The following is a 20,088-nucleotide window of genomic DNA, read 5'->3' as shown; positions in this document are numbered from 1 at the left end:
GGCCCATGGAAGAGAGTGGAGTGGGTGATCAGGGCAAGGAGAAAAGTACAGGAAGAGGAAGGAAGAAAGAAGACAGGGCGCTAAGGCAGGGGGAAGAGAGGGTTGACCTGCCTTTTGGAGGCTGCCCACTCCTAAGCCTAAAATTGATGAATATATTTATATTTTAAGTTTTCTGAGTAATTCTCACAAGTGCTTAATTAAGAGGGGCGTGTGTGTCTGGGCTCCCCATGGAAGGCTGAACATCGATCGTGTCGTGAGCCGCAGCCTGCCCGTGGGATGACTCACATCCTGGGGGGAGGGACATGTAGCAAAGTGACTCACCTCACCTCTGGCTGAGCTCCTCCTCCCGGCCACATGCGAGAATCACCGGGAAGCTTTTAAATACCACCGATGCCAGGGCCTCATGCCGGGACCCTGATGGACCCGGTCTGGGCTGAGGCCTGGGTACAGGTGTATTTTAAAGGTTCTACAGGGACGTTATGCAGCCAGGCTTGGGAACCGCCAATGCAGAGCCACAGTTTTTATATTTCAACCTACATTCTCAAGACGAACCACGGTGGTGATCTTTGGATGCACTGTAGAGCTTTTCCAGAACTGCTTCTGAGCCCCAATTATTGCTCCTTTTAACGGTGCTAGAGAATAAGGGATTTTGACTGCTGTATTACTTTACCTGCTAGTGTCTCTCTTGGCCAGAGGTTGTTCTATTTTGGGGTCATGGAGCACGTCTGTTGGGACCCATGAGAATCTCTGAGTGGAAGGGCAGGGTACCAGGTAGGGCTGGACCAGGTACGTCTGAAAGCAGCATGGCCTCTCAGAGAATCTGGAGCCCAGAGTGAGTTCCCTGCCTCCAGTTTGGGAGAGATGCTCTTCCCACACTCCTTCATACAGATTCCTGGGCACCTTCAAAGTGCCTCATAAGAACCAGAGGCCTGGTGCTCTGAGCTCTGCACCACGGTCTCCACAAGCCTCAGGGGCCTTCCTGGGACCACCCTGACCCAGGTCTGCCTCATCTCCAGCCTGGCCTCGGAAGCTGTCTACTTGCTTCTGCTTTTAGCCTTTCACAACCTCCTCTCCTCACAGCTAGAGGGATCACTAAACAACAACAACAACAACAAAAAAAAAACCCAAACCAAAAACCAAACAAAAAAATATGCCATCACTCCCTTCCTCAAAGCTTCCAAATGGCTTCTCAGAATTAAACTCCACCCCCTCAAGCTCTCCAGGGCCTCACCCGTCCTCACCCTACTCTTCTCCCTCCAGCCCTGGAGCCTCGGCTTCTTTCTTCCTTTGGGCTCTGCACCTGCCCTTCCCTCTGCTTGGCCCAGCCTTTCCCCAGATGATCAGTGGGTGTTTCTCTGCGTCCCCCATGAGATGACGCGCCTCTCTCAAGCCAGGACCCTGGGCCGGCCATTGGTACGTCCCCACCGCACCCAGTAAGGCCAGCTATGTGGAGGAGGTCCTCAGTAAGACACTCAAGGCTGGGAAGGGACAAAAATATAAAGAAAGTGACGCGCTGGGAGGTCTGTGCCCCAAGGTCTCCGGAACAGGTAACTCAAAAGAGCTAGATCAGCACATCCGAGTCTGCACTGGTCGCCTCGCTGTGCAGAGAGCGGCAGGGATTTTAAGCTTGTGCAAGCAGGTCCTCTCGGAGTAATTTTCTCTGCAGGACACAGGCTCAGCAGTAAATTCCCAGGCTCTTACAAGAAGATGAAAAGTGGAGATCGCATGGAAAGTTCTATTCGCACATGGGCAGCTCCAATCTCGGTCCGTTAATGCTGTGAGCCCACAATTCGACTGTAATTTCTCTCTGTCCGTGTGTCTCTTTCCTCTCAACTCGGGAACATGCTTCCTGGCAGGTCTACACGGCGTGAAGTAAACCGGGTGCCCTGCAGACAGACATGCTTGGACATAACACAGGCTTTGTCTCCCATTTTTATATCTTTAAATTAGATATTTTCGTATTTTATATGAGGTCTATTTATATCTAATTCTAGATAATTTGAAAATATATGGACTCAAGAAAAAGTTACCCATAGTTCCACCACTCAGAGAAAAGTCAGTATTTTGTATCTTCCTGTGTGGGAATACCTTGAAATTTTTAACCTTTTGCTCATGGTTACGAAAGCCATACATCTTCATCATAGAAATTTTGGAAACAGAAGAAAACTGTAAAGAAGCAGAGAGAGAAATAGGTCATCATATAGAAAGATTTGTAGAGAAAGAGTATTTCACTACGACATACATGGGAAACGAAAGTGTCAGGCTGGTTGAAAACCCCAAAGAAAAAAACACAAGATAGGCACGTCCCCCTAGGGGAGCTCCCTGGCGGCTTAGTGGCTAGGAGTCTGGGCTTTTGCTGCCGTGGCCTGTGTTCAATCCCTGATTGGGGAACTGAGATCCCACAAGCTGGAAAAAAAGGGGGGGGACCTGAAAGGAGCACATTGCAGACTCTGGGCATAGGTCGCTGGAAACGCCAGGGTCATCCTGAGCAGGAGGGTGACCGTGGGGGACTCAGAGTCACCACAAGAGATGGGGAGAAGGGTGAAGGGCAGCAGTGTGTGCGTGCATGTGCGTGTGTGTGTGTCTGTGTCTGTGTTTGCAGAGTGGATGGGGAAGGAGAGGGGGCCTTCTTGCACAAACACTCAGGGGGGAGAACGCCAAAGGGAGGGAGTGAGGGGCCGTGGAGCCTACAGAGGGGGACCCTGCAGGGTCCTGGGGGACCAGAGTCTGCCCCCTCGGGGGGTCTTCAGGCACTGAGGTCCTACGTCAGCCCCTCACGTGCAGGGTGGCCTTCTCTGTGGCCTGGCTGGACCATCTCAGCCATAAGTCACAGCTCCCTTGCACCGACTGGGACACCGTCCACCCAAGAAGACCCAGGCAGGGTAACGCGAGGGGCGTGGGGAAGGGGTGGGTCCCCCCGACTTGGCTCTTTTGGTCTCGTGGGAAGCACGCTGCTGGGAGCTCACCAGCATCCCGGTTCCAGCCCAGCTTCACACTGGCCGGCCTTAAGCTTATTCTTACCTTGTTTTTTTGTTTATTTGTTTGTTTTAAAGAGAAATCAATGCCTGCCCTGCTCACCTCTCAGGAGTATTAGGGGCATAAAATGAAGCGGTGAACACAAAGGACTTAGAGTAAGATTCCACGGCCGATCCCCACACACCCTTCAGATCTGTTGCTACGGCACTCCCTCCAGGAGAACCCCAGTCTGGGTGAGCCGGGGTGCCCCCAGCCTGAGCTCCTGTGGCGGTTGACTGGCGGTCAGTGGATGCTTCTGGCTGAGCTGGTGGCCGGGGCTGGTTGGTCACTGCACCCCTCCACCTCCCAGCACCTGGCACGGCTCCTGGCACTGCTGGGGGCTCGATCAGTCTCACGTGTTGGTTGAACAGGCGAGCGTCGCTGTTGAGTCCTTGCAGAATATAAGGCAACCGTTTCGCCTTTGCCTTTTATGTAAGGAAACCAGAGCTTGAGAGAGAAACAACAGAAGGAAGAAAACCCGGGAGACGCGGGCTAGAGGCAGGTTTGCGCCCCGGACTTGCCGCTTTCGGCTGAAAACTGCCCCACGAGGTATCACTGGGTGTGGATTTTGTGTCCACGGAAGAAATCTATTTCAAAAAATCTATTAACATCGATTAAAACTTCATAACTGCTTCCCTCCCCCAGGACACCTCCTTGAGGTCCGAGAAGGAAGGCTGGGTGGGGCGGGGCATGGGGTGTGCAAAGGCCTTGGATTCCAGGCCAGCCTCGGCCCCGCGAGCGCGGCGCTGGGTACACAGCTCGCGGCCCTGCAGAAGCAGTTGACCGGAAACCCAAAAACCCGCGGAGCCTGCAACACAGGCTTAGGCAGCGCCCAGAGCGATGGTGAAGATTAGGCAGCAAAAGCCCTTCCATCACAATGGCTGGCAAGAATACAGACATTGAAATCAAAGATTTGAAACGGCAGGACCTGTGCCGCGCGCATGGCTGAGTCTGCGTGGTCGGTGTCTGCGCGGGGGCCGGGGCGGGGGCCGAGGCGGGCACACACCACCGCTCCATGGAGCCGGTTACACCTGCGAGTCATGCTAACGATAAACAGAACCACAGAAAGTGTGGGGAGGGGCGGGGGTTGCGGTGGAGAAGCCGAGTGAAGGGCTGGTAAGGGAAAAGCCATTTATCGACTCATAGGTGAATTTTCCTTTGCTATTTTTGGTAATTTTCTTAGACTGCAATATACTTCCCACTGCAACATATTTGTATGATGCTCGGCTGACGGCTGCCAGCATTTCCCGCGGACTCACAATGGTTCCTAGGCCCAGGACAGTCTGTATTAAAATTGTAAAATTACCTCTAAGCACAATGTTATTTTGTTGCTGAACTCTTGGCCTTCTTTCATTTTCAGAGGATCTAATGAAGTACCTAATATGTTTCACTCTTACACTGATACTGTATTTAATGTGTACCTCGTGTGCCTTAAAAGCACAGAACAGCAAATATCTCCAACTTCAGCATGAATGGCCCTGCGTTCTAAAATGGGGAGCATGCTTCTTGAAGCTCATAAAGAATGTTTTCAGGAAAGAAACAAACTAAGATTTGGATGGGTGAAAACAAGTAGTTTCTTTAATGAAATGTGTTTCATGAAAAGGCACTTTTGTTCAGATGCAGTTATTGCAAGATGAACTTGCAATGTTCCTAGTGCAGGTCCACCTCCCTACCTTACCACTGTTTATTTCGTAGCAAGAAGTATCCTCCTCAACTGAGGGCAGGAGGTTTCAGATCCAGGCGCTGGTTATCTAACCATCAAAAGGACGGTTGGTTTTTCTTACTATGTGGTCCTTAAAACTCAGTGCGTATTTTGAGATGGGAGTGATCCGTCAGGCATAGAGAGTCTTCATTATTACTCTAAAAACTTAAAAAAAAATGTTCCAAATGAAGAAATATGTCATAGACTCATTTCACCTGAGCACAAAAGGAAAAAAAAGTCTGTTCTCTTATAACAATGTTTAAAATGTATGTAGAAACAAGCTTTGTCCTTTGTTTGAAGAAGACAATAGCACAGCGCGCGCGCGCGCGCGTGTGTGTGTGTGTGTGTGTGTGTGTGAGGATGATTTATCTCTTGCTAAACCGCCCTAACTGTTGATGACAGCGAAAAGACAGGTATCATTAACCTTAGGTGTTGACAATTTAGAATTCACGGGAATGAGTTTGAGAAATGCTAGCTGGGTCCCACTCCTGAGTTTGTGGAGAGCAGATGAATCCTATGAACCGTCACCATAGATTCCTTCTGTGACCAGAAGAGAGTTCCCTGGAATTTTCATAGAGGGGGTTTGGTTTCATGTCCCTTCTCTCTGAAGTTGAAGTAAACATTGTTTTTAGGAAAAATGGATCTATATTCCAATGAAAGTATTTTACAAGGTCCTAGAATCAAGTTTATTTGTAAACCCATAATTTACTGAACCGTTTTCCCTTCCTTGTAAGTGATTCCTATAAATTAGTGATGGATTCCTGATTAATTTATTTTTGCTGCTGTTCCTGTATTTTAAAAGCTTTCATTGCTCGAGATCACCCTCTTCATAAATACCTTCAATAGATTTCAGCACAGAATGACAGCTCAAGCTCTTTTCTCCTTTACAGGGTGTTATATAATCGGGCATTCTAAAGCAAATAAGAATTCGGTGACCCCAAAAATGTATCAGATTAAAACCTACCAATAAAAAATGATGTGGTACCAGAGAAAATACTCTGCAGCTGTTCTTTGCTTTAGATGCACGGAACACCACCACGGACTTGGGGTAAGATCCGGTCTCAGCGTGGCATGCATTAATTCAGTTAAAAAAATCTTTTACATATGTTTATCTTCTTAGGAGCATACTGCTGTACTACATTAGATCTCCTTAAAATCTATTGAGAGTATTGATATTTTTATTTTAAGAAAAATCTGCACAGTGAGATGGTCTCTCTCCTCTTACAAAGGCCATTAGAGAAAAACAGAATTGTGTTGACATAAAGGAGAACACTTCCTAATGTACATGACATACTGCCGTGGTTCAGAAAACTCAACTCTCTTTCAAATCTAATTATCTGATTTTGTCAAGCTTGAATGCCAGAGCCAGTCCCAGTTTGCACCGTGATCACACCACTATCAACATAAACTCCCCTAGTTAGTAACCAGATGTGGCTACAAAAAGACTAATCCAAACAGAACTCTCTTGATATCTTACCAATGTGGTAATATTATAATCTAGTAACGACATGAACTGCTTAAATTTCATTTGGGCAGTTTTTTCAAAGATAATTTCCAATTGCTATGAGACTGGAGTTTCACAGTGTATGATTTAGCTGCAATAGTTTGGTAGAACTCGTTAGATAAATCAAATACTCTGAATTCCCTTAATGGCCATTATGATTTTGACATCTTCTTATTTTAAAGAAATTGCTGAAAATCTGACAAAATGAGTGTGGATGGCTATAACTGAACTTGACAATATCTATATGGGGGAAGAGGGGAAATCACTATATTTAGAAACCAGTGTCCCCCCCCGCCCCCCAACACACACATATTCATGTGAAGTGTGTGCATTCCGGGAGCTGGAACATCTGTTTCTCGCTTTTGTTCCTCTTCGCTGCGTTTCAATTGGATTTCCTCGCACAGGTCCCAGGCCTGTCACTGCGGCCAGGCTCTGTTAACCATCGCCACCGGTCCCGCATTAAGGAGGGGGTTCAGGGCTAAGCTAATAACTGGCCTGCCTTTCTGACTGATCACAGCAGTGCTTTCCGCAGCCACTTGTCACCGGCTTCTCCGGGAGGGAGCTCTTCTTTGTCTGCACCTCTGGGGGGAACCGGTCTTGCCCCCCACCCCGTTCCCGGAGCCCCATGTGAGAAGACAGAGCCCATTGTTGCTTCTGTGGGGTGCCTGTGTCCCCCCACCCTGTCTAGTCAAAGGAACCAAGGGTCACACACAAACTCGCCATGCTCTCTCCGAAAGAACTCCTGGTATCACCTGTGCGTGACGATTCCTTCCTTGCTTCTCCCACAGGATCTATCCCTGAATACGCTTTTAAAGGAAGCTACGTGACGTTTAGAGTGAACCAGGACTTGAGTGTTCGGAATCGTGGTTATGATTTGGCATGAAAATCACACGCGGAAAAGGTTTGACGTTCACAGGGTAGCAGGCGGGTGGCCCACATCCCAGGAAGCGGGCTGGGGATGGGGTTGGAAGGAGACAACAGTTGTAAAGATGCTTATAGAAGCCTTTACACGATTTGGCGACTTCTACTTCACACGTGTTCCAGGCTGACCGTATAAAAGGGGACGTCCAAATTCAAGGGTAGATGAAAAGCGCTTAGGAGGTTTCTAACTGGCCAGGGGGACGTGTTGAATTTGCTTACCATTTCTACTGTCTAGTTGGCTGCTGAGACAGCAAAGACATTTGGGTTCCACCTGGCCCTGTTCCCCGGGGTTGACACCATCCTGGTGTGACTTACGCAGCTCAGCATTGATAGAAGTGAGCTCCCTTTGCCAAACCCTGCACTGGCTTTGAACCTCGAGTGTCCTCTCCCTGGGGTAGGCGTCTCACAGGGAATTCTCTCTGCGGCCAAACCTGGCCCTGGTCTCCTGTGTGGATCTATTGCAAGATGGAAAACAGATCCTGGGCGAGGAATCACCCCAGAGTGATCAGGTGCAGTTACTGTAGCATCAGAAATGGGATCAGGGTGCACGGCTTCTCTGACACACCTGTTGGTCCTCTTTTGGGGAGGGGATGGAGGGGGGGAGACAGATATTATCCAGATTTCTGGCCACTGAAGCCATGAGTAAACCTACCCCTGGGTCTTACTAAATTTGATAATAACGGACCTTTTGTTCTGATTTTACCCGTCTCCTTTGCATACCCATTTTACGAGGACTTCCAAAAAAGAATTCAACTTTAGGAATTCTAGTTGTGAAAATCTGCTCATTAGCTTGGTTGTTAGAAGCACAGAATTACATTGTTAAAGTGGTTTGAGCTTTAAAGAGAAAATAAATTGATGACATAAAGAATCAGTGGAGGGACTTCCCTGGTGGCACAGTGGTTAAGAATCCTCCTGCCAATGCAGGGGACAGGGGTTCGAGCCCTGGTCCGGGAAGATCCCACACGCCGTGGAGCAACTAAGCCCGTGCGCCACAACTACTGGGCCCGCGCTCTAGAGCCCATGAGCCACAACTACTGAAACCTGCGCAACCAGAACCCGTGCTCTGCAACAAGCAAAGCCCGTGCACCGCAATGAAGAGTAGCCCCTGCTCGCCACAACCAGAGAAAGCCCGCATGTGGCAACGAAGACCCAATGCAGACAAAAAAAAAAAAAAAAAAAATCAGTGGAAAATTCTAGCATCTGGGGGTGAGCCTGTGATTTCCCTTTTGACCTTGCTGCTAAAAGCAAACAAACAAAACACCCAGCAGCTAATGACACCAGCGCTTATGCAGAAGATGCTGGCTAATTCCTGCCGAATATTTACTAGGCAACCAGGCTTATACTGAGTGCCTCACTGCATTATTTCCCTGAAGTCTCCCAAGAAGCCCACGAGGTATCTGTTGCCTTTATGTTCACTGAGCTAAAACAGTGCAATGCATCTTCTCCTGCTGAAGAAAAATCTGAGAAATGCCTGGACTCTCCCCCCGCAGTCCTCACTCCACCCGTGTGCCCTCGGGGGCCGAGGGGAACTTCTGTCCCACGGGTATAGGGCGAACCTGAGAGCAACCTTGGAGAAGAGAACGTAAGTGGAAAATCACCTGGAACTGTGGTTTCTTTGCAGAAGAAACGAAAAACTCAGGAGAGAGGAAGAGAGCAGCAGAGAGCAGAGTTGGGAAAGGAAGACCAAATGGGCAACAAATGTGACTGGGAATTTACCAACTTCAAAACGATTAAGTAGGATGTCTTGTGACGTCACTCTGACCTATCACCCTCTGTATCACAGTGACTTTCTCCCTTTCGTTTTGGGACAGGTGCATTTATATATAATAATAAAGAAAGAATCCCCCTAAGAACAGTAACATGTAAACACCATGATCAATCCAGACTATTTCCAAATACTGTGAGAAGGGTGTGTGGGGGGTGCAAACTATAAGCAAGATTAATTCAAACTCCTTATTTCATTAAAAATATTTTGTTTTAAATGATTTCATATACTACATATATTATCTCATAGGCAGTAAATAAGAGTAACTGGTCATAACTTTCTGTTTTTATTGTCATTTTTTTCTTATTTTAGGACTTTGTTTTACTTTGACACAGTTCTTTTCAGGCACCAATTCAATTTTATATCCTACTTTTTCCCCCCTTAGCATTATATCGTAAGCATAGCATTTGCTATGGTCTTAAATATTATTCAGAGACCAGATTTTTGATGGCTGTATAATATTCCATCCAGTAGGTGGTCCAGAGTTACCCCATAGCTTATATTTTGAAGTTGCTTCCAATGTTTTAGTGGAAAATATTTTTGTATGTACAAACATTTTAATAACTTGGATTTTCTCTATATGATAGTCCCAGAATCACTGAGTTAAATAGTGCATATAGTTGGAGAAATCTGAGATTCTTTTGCTTTTCAATAACAGAAAGAAAGCTCTCTTTTAATGTTTTAGTTGAGCAGAGGAGCTAACGTTTCTACTATGGTGAATTTGCTTATCTGACCCACATCTTATTAATACATGGAGTGGTTCCTGGCTCCTTCAAAACCACTAAGGTGATAACCATAAAGAAAACGTAAAGTGAAAACAGCATGTTCAATCCAAGTTTCCAGAAGAATAAAAGGTCTGATTTATCTTCTCACATCTATAAATGTGAGAAGATGTGCATATATCTTAGGGAAGGAAGATGGAATTAGGAGGATGCAAAAACAGAGAGGGTGTGTTAATAGCTCTGTAACGATATAAAATTTATTCTGGGGGTGAGGTAAAACTTCATGGTTCATAAATAGCGAATTCATTCTAGTTTTCATACTCAGGTTATATTAACACCATATAACATCTTTATGGTACCATTAGCAGCATTTAAATCCTTGACTCAGCTGGAAAAACAAACATTTCCCAATCTTGACCCTGAAATGATTAGCCAAATAAAATGTTTTAATAAATATTATTGAATGAGAACACGGTTGGTTGGGTCACAAACTGTCTTATAAATGTTTTATGTTGGGGCTTCCCTGGCGGTCCAGTGTTTAGGACTCCGCGCTCCCACTGCAGGGGGCACGGGTTCAATTCCTGGTTGGGGAACTGAGATCCCGCTTGCCGTATGGTGCGGCCAAAAAAAAAAAAAAAAAAATCAGGAAATGTTTTATGTCATCTTGTTACACTGCATTTTTAAATGTTAACAAATTTATTTTAAAGGCTGTGTCAAGGTGAAACCTCCTTGTTTTCACCGGGGCATCAGGCAGCCGTTTCTCGTTCAGTCATATCCCTGGCAGAAGAGATGTTAAGACAGAAAAGGTTGTATGTTTGTTAAATATTCATTTATAATTTGCATTCATTATTAAATTGAGTGTTGGGCCGATCTTTCATCTTAAACATACATACAGTGTCATAAAGCTCTCAGAATATATAATATTTCACAGTTTAGTGTGACTTTAAGTGTTGACTCGAATGCACGCAAATGTTTGTCCGTCGCGATACTTAATTATTCCCAGGAGATTTGATCTGCATCGGGGTTGAGCTCAGTGATTCATTCCAGCCTTCAGGTCACGAAGAGAAATGTCAGTTTGCGGACACCACCTCCTCATGATGAATGGGGATCCAACTACGGGACCCTCAGGATGACACTGTCATTCATTGCCCCGAACCATTTCAACACTGAGCTGTGACTTGTAAGTGGAGACTTAGGAGGGTGGGCTTATGTTTTTGTGGTCTCAACGACTTCACTTTGGGTGTGGGAGCTTGAGAGCTGAAATTCTCTGAGATTCAGTCCTTTGGATAGACTCTCCCAGAATACAGTAAATTCCAGGCTAAGAATTTCCCATGCTTGAATGGTCAAGTATGTGATGAAGCTGCGTAGCCAGTGAGATTCAATTTGCATTTGGTAAACTGAAAAAGTACAGCCACCGGGAGCAAGCTGGATGTGGCGGCGTGGTCATTTGTATTGTAGCAGCCTGGTAGCTGCCCAATGAACCATGTGAAAACAGTTCATTAAAATGTTTATGTGCTTGGCTCGTTAATACAAAGAAAGCTCTACTGCAGCCTTATAAACCCTCGGTAACTTCGGGATGGAGTCAGATCAATGCACTGTAATAACTCAGGCATGTGCTTTACTTCTCCTGGAGGGGAAAGAAGAACCGAGAAACTTCCTTTTCCTCTTTGTTTCTGTGACCACATAGTTGCAGGTTTTTGAAGCTAATCTGGGCTTTATTCCTTTTGGCTCTTTTTAAACCAAATGAAAGATTCCAAGTTCATTTTTAGGCAGTTTGTAATAATGTTTTGCATAAAACCATGGAGTTTTGCTTGTAATAAAATCTAATCAATGAATATGTTATAAGACCTAATTAATGAATATGTAATAAAACTTAATCATATTCATATGAATTTCTGCACATCTGCATTTTGTTTGGAAGTTAAACTTTTATGGAATCTCAACTCTACTGAACATCAAAGAATAATTGGTATTAAGTTGGACAAGAGACTTGTTAATTTAGTTACCAGTTAGTTTCTGCCATTTACTTCAGTAGCTCTGGGGATGCATGGACATATTTTAAGCTCATATAGGAGACTATAGCTGTGTGAGACTGTTACATTCCTCTATGTTGACATTTTAAAAAATACTTAAAAACAATTGGGTCTATAACAGGCAATGATTTTTTTAAAAAACTTCCTTAAAGCTAACAAAACACCCACTTTTAATAGACAATTAATCTATGTGGACATTTACCTTCACAGGATACACACAATTAGACTTTCAGAGGGAGCGTGATGTTTCTAATTCATCCATACAAAGTCTTCCAATAAAAATGGTTTATTCATTAGTTTGGAATCTTGAAAACTGCCTCCAAAACAAGCATGAGAAGAAAAGACGCTTTCAGGAGGAAAGCCAAAGGCACTAAAAGCCTAAAACAGTGTGATATTAAGAAAGATACCTCTATGTGTTTTCTCTCCTTCCCTTGCTACCCACCACTATCTACTATAACAAGCAACACGCAGAGGAAGAGGCCAGCGAGTCCCCTGTTACACTCAGAAGGCATCAATTAAAATAGAGGCTCCTGGGCTTCCCTGGTGGCGCAGTGGTTGAGAGTCCGCCTGCCGATGCAGGGGACACGGGTTCGTGCCCCGGTGTGGGAAGATCCCACATGCCGTGGAGCGGCTGGGCCCGTGAGCCATGGCCACTGAACCTGCACGTCTGGAGCCTGTGCTCCACAACAGGAGAGGCCACAACAGTGAGAGGCCCGTGTACTGCAAAAAAAAATTTTTTTAAATAAAATAGAGGCTCCTTGCACACAGCAAGACAGTCTCAAAACAGTCTTAATGTTCTGCGATCAGTCAAACCATGGTGTCTGAAGATTGTACCTTAAGGTGCCTGCGAATATAAAAATCTACTCCTGCCCTCCCCACCTCCTGCCAAGTTGGAGATTGGACAGCTGCCCCCAGTTGGCATTGGGAGCTATTTTTTCCTGTTTCCTAGGACTGTTCAGTCCTTCGATTAGGGGGTTCTTTGGGGATTTGGTACTATGTCAAATAGAGAAGAATTTGACTCCAACACACTGTATATATTCAAAATAATTAGTACAACTTGAAGCCAACACTTAGCAAAATGTTTCACATGTGGCAGTCACTCAATAAACCTTTGTTGAATGAATGAACAAAGGGTGAAGGAGTAGTCTTTTAAAATCTTCTTTGGGCTTCCCTGGTGGCGCAGTGGTTGAGAGTCCGCCTGCTGATGCAGAGGACACGGGTTCATGCCCCAGTCCAGGAAGATCCCACATGCCGCGCAGCGGCTGAGCCCGTGAGCCATGGCCGCTGAGCCTGCGCGTCCGGAGCCTGTGCTCCGCAACGGGAGAGGCCACAACAGTGAGAGGCCCGCGTACCGAGAAAAAAAAAAAAAAAAAAAATTCTTCTTTGAAATCCAGTGGCCGGGTCCTCTTATCTGAGAGTAAGAGGCTGGAGGGAAGGAAGAGGAGGAAAGGATCCATGAAGTTAAATACGAGAAGCCAAATATATATCTGCTTTGGAGCCCTAGCCTCGCCTCCGGATGCACACAGAACACCATTTAACACGTCTATCTGCACACTGCTAGGCATCAGATTGTTTTCCTTCTCTACGTGGATTTTTAAAGTAGGCTTGGGTGGTTGAGTTGGGTCTGAAGCCACACCCGTTCAAGGGCACTCAGTTGAGAATCTCTTCTTATTTTAAACTGCTTATCCCATCAACTTTCATATAAGATTCAGGAAGGATGTGAGCAGTAATGCGGCCGCCGGTACATCATCATCTGGTTTGTGATTACAGATGGGACACTTATCGCGCTGACCCATATCTTACGCCAGGACTGTGGACAGACATCAGTGGCCAGACTTGGTCTTGGGTGGCTGTTTTGGCTTCAGATGAGATTCAAAGCAAGTCATACTGAGTGAAGTAAGTCAGACAGAAAGACAAATATATGACATCGCTTATATGTGGAATCTAAAAAAAATGGTACAAATGAACTTATTTACAAAGCAGAAAGAGTCACAGCTGTAGAAAACAAACTTATGGTTATGGGGGGATGTGGGGGAAGGGAGGAAGGGATAAATTGGGAGGTTGGGATTGACATATACACACTACTGTATATAAGACAGATAACTAATAAGGACCTACCGTATAGCACAGGGAACTCTACGCAGTACTTTGTAATGGTCTATATGGGAAAAGAATCTAAAAAAGAGTGGATATATGTATATGTTCATGTCCACTTTGCTGTACAGCAGAAACTAACACGATATTGTAAATCAACTATACTCTGATCAAAATTTAAAAAAAAAAAGAATCGATTTTTCCCAAATTTGACTAAAATCTGTGTGTGTATACATGTGTAATTATCGCTACGTGAATACAGTGAGAGAGGGGACAGTATAAGACTTGAAACTCAATATACCTAAGACTATGGCTTTTCAGTTCCTAAAGTGAAAAAAGAGAGCTCGGATAGGTTTAATTAAGCTTCCTCACCTCTTGCAGCTTCAAAAAGCCCGAGTGGGGTGGAGAGGGGAAGGACTGTGAAGCATGTGGGTCTCCTCAAGCCCTCTCTGATTTAATTGCGAGCGTGAATGACCCCCAGTCCTGCAGCATCTCAACTTGATGTGTGTAATTGATGGCCAAACATGTTTTACAGGCTGTTAAATGGTGAGGCCACAATGAAATGTATATACGGTTGATTAAAGTGATTTTTGTACAAAAGGGTCAGAGACATTAACAAGTTAAAAGAAAGCGTGAGCTCTGTTCTTATTCTTCTAACCTTTGTTCGGTTTTTTCCCATAATTGACACCACATGTTTACTACGCCTATTTTGGTCAAATTTAAGGCTGTAAGTATTGTATGTATTTAGAAGTGCTCTCGAGATCAGGGCTCTCACAGAGTGCTCAGAAAGGTAGATTTCAGATATTATTGTAGCACATGGTAAAGGGGAAAGATTTAAATAAACCCCTCTAGCGCGCCCTGCATTAAATTGTCTGGCTCGTAATGGCAGACGAAAGTAACAGTAACTCTGAAAAGGATTCGAATGGACATCTAAATGATAATTACTGGGTAATTTTGTTTTGGTTATAATTTGTGGTGTTATTTTTATAACTGACATGAGACATAATATATTTTCAGGGTTCTGCAACAGCTAAGCAACAAATGAAAGCTGTCAGAAAGTATTTGTAGGAACAGTTATTGAAGAAAGTTGTGAGGTTGTCGAAACAATGCACGGGCTGAGGTTTTTTTAGCCCATACATCAGTGGAATGCTTTCCCCAAAATGGAATGACTGTGGACATGTGTCGTACAGCAAGTCCTCTGCCTAGGCTTTAAAAATTCTCTGATTTTCATTAACGCGAAACCCACAGGGTCTCTTTCAGGATCTTTCAACGCGTCCTGTGTCGTAACGTAGACCTCACTGGGCATCGGATGCTGTGGGCGCTGGTCATCTCACCTCCTGTTCTCTGGACCCGCCCCTCTCCCCCTTCCTCACTCTGGATCTCTCTCTGTGTCTCCAAGGACACTGCAGCGTCTTTAGATTGTGGTCCTTAACTGGCAGTACTCAAATCAACTGAATTTACTGACCTCTGCCCGAGCCATGAACTGAGACCGATGAACAGACCACCCAAACTGCCCGCAACTACCAGATGGCAGTTACACTCGGCCCTTCCCATGCGACGTAATTTCATGGAATTGACCTCTCTGCCCATATGGCTCTGATTACTTGCTGACTTGTAATTTTAGTTCTTTGCGTGCAGGTCTGATCTTCCTTGCCCCACCGTAAGCTCCTGGACCACAGGAACGATGACTGATGCTTTTTGTGCGTCTGTTCTCGTTCCCTGAGCTCAGCATGGCGTTCTGCACAACGTGGAAATTCAGTAGAGACCCGGAATATCCTAAAGATAATTAGGAAGGCCCGGATTGGCCTCGTCCCTGGCTAAATCTGCAGCTATTCAAAGTACAATTCCAGTATCTTATTTCCATAGATAGGAAATCAAGGGGGTGTATATTTTAAAATTTCCACAGTATCTTATTTCCAGAGATTTGAAATCAAGATGTTCTATCTTCCTTCATTGAGTAGGAAATAGCTCTTACGCCCTGCGGTGGCAGTACAAGGCTGAAGGAGTTATAATAATCCTTGGACTCAGATCTACTGATAACACATTTTATTAACTGGTTGGGGACCAGAACAAGACTCGTGGGGGGAACCAGCATGTCTCAAGCAATTCTAATTTGCAGGCATAGGAACTGTACTTTTGTTTGAGCAATGGCTTTACTAGGGGAAGTTCAACCAATTACTTAATTTCTTTTTTCCCTTAAATTATAGGAAAAGGGCAACTCACAGCCTCAAGCTCTCAGATACATTTAATGTTATAATAGTAGACACACTTGCATTGTGTTTTGTTTGCTTTATGGCGATTTGGGGGAAATACACAAGAAGTTAACTGACTATGTTTCTTTATGAATGTTTCTACCTTTTCCAATTTTTCTCGGCTGTATCTTTCCCAGCACATAGAGATCTAAAATAACAAAATCAACTGTTGAAATAATGAAAACAGGACAAACCAGTGTTTTTCCACTTACGTTGTTTTCCAGAAAAAAGAATTCTTTCATTCCAAATTACATTTTTTCCTCAATTTCTGTTCAGTCCTTGATATTAAATTTTAATTGAGATGAGATACTTTTCAAGTCACAAGCTCCACAGTGCAGATAAGATCTTTCTAATACGTTATAAAAGTGAAAATTCAAAAATACTGAAGTTAGAAACCCACGTTTGTGTCTTTTTTTCCGTGACTAACCCATGTCTATTCTCTATGAAATTGATGTCAAAAAAGTATTATATATTTTCAGTAGGAAATAGAAGGCCGCCCTCTACTATCCTTGTCAGGACGTTGTATCCCTTTAATCATACTTTTCATTTCAGTACATTGAAATTTCCGTTACCAAGGACAACATCATAAATAAAAGTGTTTGTGAAATTTTACCTGCAGCTTTCGAACTTTGTGCATTAAGCATGAGGCCAGCAGAGAGGTGGTCGAATGTGAAAATTTATAATCATTTATTACGTACGGCTGAAGCAAGGAGGGAATAAAAGCGTGAAGGCATACATCTATAAACGGAAACCGAAAAGCTTAAACGAAAAGTCAAGTGAATTTCTGTGTCTTGTCATAAAGTAATGAGAAGCTAGAGCTTTTATTCATAGCAACCCAAGATGCATTTACTCTCAATCTAGCTTCGGCAGTAAACGCTTCCCTGATGTATTGCTTTGGACTTACAGAGAAATATTTGTGCTCTACATAATAGTATAGTTAGGAGAATTACTGCGTGGTTGAGAAGATTCTATAAAGGTTTATAGCTGGCGGTGTTACTGTAATTTAATCACAATGTAGCTAATGTAGTACTTTAATATCACAGGTTGCTTTTTTATTTACCATTTATTAATAACTGGCAGAGTCAATCATCTCTACATCATAAACAAATCATGGAAGGGTTCTGAGGAGCCCTAAAATCCCAGAATAGATGGACTACGGTTGTTTTCCACTACCACGTTTCCTGTAATGAGCTAACCATCAGATTATTATTTAGAGCTGTGAAATGTAAGTCAGGATCCTTATTCGCAGTTCATTGGCCAAAGAAAACTTGAGAGCATTTTATGTCATGAATACAATTAGCACTGCACGTCCTTTATGCATGGAAATAAGTCATCTATCCAATCTGAGCAATGATTAGACGTGATTTCCGAAGAACCTTAAGGTATTTAGCTAGAGATGTTATCTAACTGTTCTGCAATATATTCATGAACATTACCATAATATTAAGCTTAGTTTTTAAATTGAAGTATAGTTGATATATAATATTGTGGTAGTTTCAGGTGTACAGCATAGTGATTCAGTATTTTTGCAGATTAGATTCCATTATGGGTTATTACAAGATAACGGGTACTATTTCTTGCGCTACACGGTCGATCCTTGTTGCTTACCTGTTTTACGGATAGTAATTTGTAAGCTCGAACTGTTGCCTTCTCATTAGAATTTTCTAGAAAAAGGTTTTGTTTTTACGTTTGAAAACTAAAAGGAACTGCTATTATACTTGGTTTATACACGGTTCTCTTTTGATAGGTAGATCAGTAGATAGAAAGATAGTTAGATATAGAGAGGGATAATTAGTTGCTACATAAATCAAGCCACATTGATCAGCTGATGCAAACAGTATTAATCCAGACTAGTGGAAAAATGGTACTCGTGTTTGGGGGCTGTGGGACATTGTGGAAACTAGACTGAGGGCAAATCTACATCAAAGCCAAGTTTAGGGCACTTCCCTGGTGGCGCAATGGTTAAGAATCCGCCTGCCAGTGCAGGGGACATAGGTTCGAGCCCTGGTCCGGGAAGATCCCACATGCCGCGGAGCAACTAAGCCTGTGCACCACAACTACTGAGCCTGCACTCTAGAGCCCGCGAGCCACAACTACTGAGCCTCTGTGCCACAACTACTGAAGCCCGCGCACCTGGAGCCTGCGCTCTGCAACAAGAGAAGTCACCGCAATGAGAAGCCCGCGCACCGCAATGAAGAGTAGCCCCCTCTTGCAGCAACAAGAGAAAGCCCGCGTGCAGTAGCGAAGACCCAATGAAGCCAGAAATAAATAGATAAGTTAAAAAAAAAAAAAAAAAAAAGCCAAGTTTAGTTCTCCGACCTTGGACAAATCTCCTGACCTCAGTAAATCTCAGTAGCTCCATCTGTACAATAGGAGTAATGGCGGACTTCCCTGGCGGTCCCGTGGTTAAGACTCTGTGCTTCCACTGCGGGGGTGCGGGTTCCAATCCCGGTCAGGGAACTAAGATCCCACATGCTGGGAACCAAAAAAAACAAAAAACAAAAAAGTGAGTAATGGCATTTGCCTTACTAATCCTTCTGGATTGCTGTAAGGATCAGATAAGATATTATTTTCATATAATATCTTATAAAGCCTTTGCAAACCTAAGAGCTACATGAACTATCTATGCTTTGGATGTAAAAGACATTAAATAAACGTAGAACTGAGTGTTCGGAGCAGATACATTTTATATACTATTTGAACAGCTTTTATGACAATGTGGGCACAAAGGCCATGTAAAAATGGTCTATCATTTAGCTAATATGTATCGAGCACCTACTGTGTGTCAAGCACTGTTGGAGCACCTACTGTGTCAAGCATCTCATCTCAAGAAGAGATGATGGAAATTTCTGAAAAGGTAATGAACTTGAACGAGGTTAAATGTGAGTACATAGCCGAGTCCTATCCTCAGCGGGATGGATTAGATTTTCTAAATTTTTTAATTTCTGGGAGTTTACAGCCTCTTAAACTCTCCATAGATCTTCAGCTCATCTAGTGTTGGTCCCATGTGAAGTCGTTAGGCTCTAATTCAGTGACAGTGACTGATCTCTGGTTTCGGAGGTGATACTTCTGGAAATAAAAGTAGCCCTGTTCAAAAGTACAACCTTAGATTAACAACTCAAAGGAAAACAGTCTTCAGGAATCTGAACTGACTGTTCAGTTGAGAACTGAAATGTCAACACAGTCGTGGGCTTTACTGCTTTTCCATGGATGTTTAGTTCCTGGTGCCTGGGATATCCCCCCGCCCTTGGTCTGTCAAAGTCTTGCTAATTCTTCAAGGTCCAGTTAAAGGGTCTACCCCTTGTATTCCATTACACTATTTCTTACTTATAATTCTAAAATTCTATGTTCCGTTACTTCGTGTCATTATTTTGTACACTTTAAAATTGTAAAAGCAAGGGCAGTCATCTGCATCTCTGAGCCCCTTTTGCTCTCTCACACTAGAAGCAAATCAAATAACCATTGAACTTAACTGCCACCACTAAAAAAATTGTCTGATATAGGTATGCATACAACATTAGGATTTTTACATACTGGTGACCTCAAAAAAAAGAGCTAAAGCTATTTTAGGCGCTATAAAACAGTGGTATATTGGTTTTATTTTTCTTTTATGAAATTAATTTTAAAATATCACCAGTCTAACTGTTAAATGCTGTATTCTGGTTTTCTCCTTTGTAGTTAATTTTAAGTCTTCTTCTTCTTCTGTACATCTTATGACATACTCTTCAGTAAAAAGCAACACTAGTTCCTACTTTTTTAGCACTGCAGTGGGTACAGGTACAAAATGAATTCGAGAAGATAGAAGATGGAACACCTTCCAGGAGCCTTTAGCTGTCTGAGACTTATAACAAACCTGGGCGGTCAGCCCCCCATCAAAACAAGCCATTGTGAAAACCCCTGCGAGGCGTGGCGCTACCAGATTCGATGCTGATGGGATCAAAGGGGGAAAATGAAGGAGATGAGGAATGTGTCCCACTTTCCCAGGCTCGCTGTGGCACATCACCTCCATTCTAGAAAATGGAGCATTTTATCTCAGGGCAAGAGAATACAGAACTATAGCAAAATAGGATGGATAAAATA

The sequence above is a fragment of the Pseudorca crassidens genome, chromosome 2 (genome assembly GCF_039906515.1).
Source record: "Pseudorca crassidens isolate mPseCra1 chromosome 2, mPseCra1.hap1, whole genome shotgun sequence".
In the NCBI taxonomy this organism is placed as follows: Eukaryota; Metazoa; Chordata; class Mammalia; order Artiodactyla; family Delphinidae; genus Pseudorca; species Pseudorca crassidens.
The sequence above is the reverse complement of the archived record's forward strand: the minus strand, read 5'-3'. Positions refer to the sequence as shown.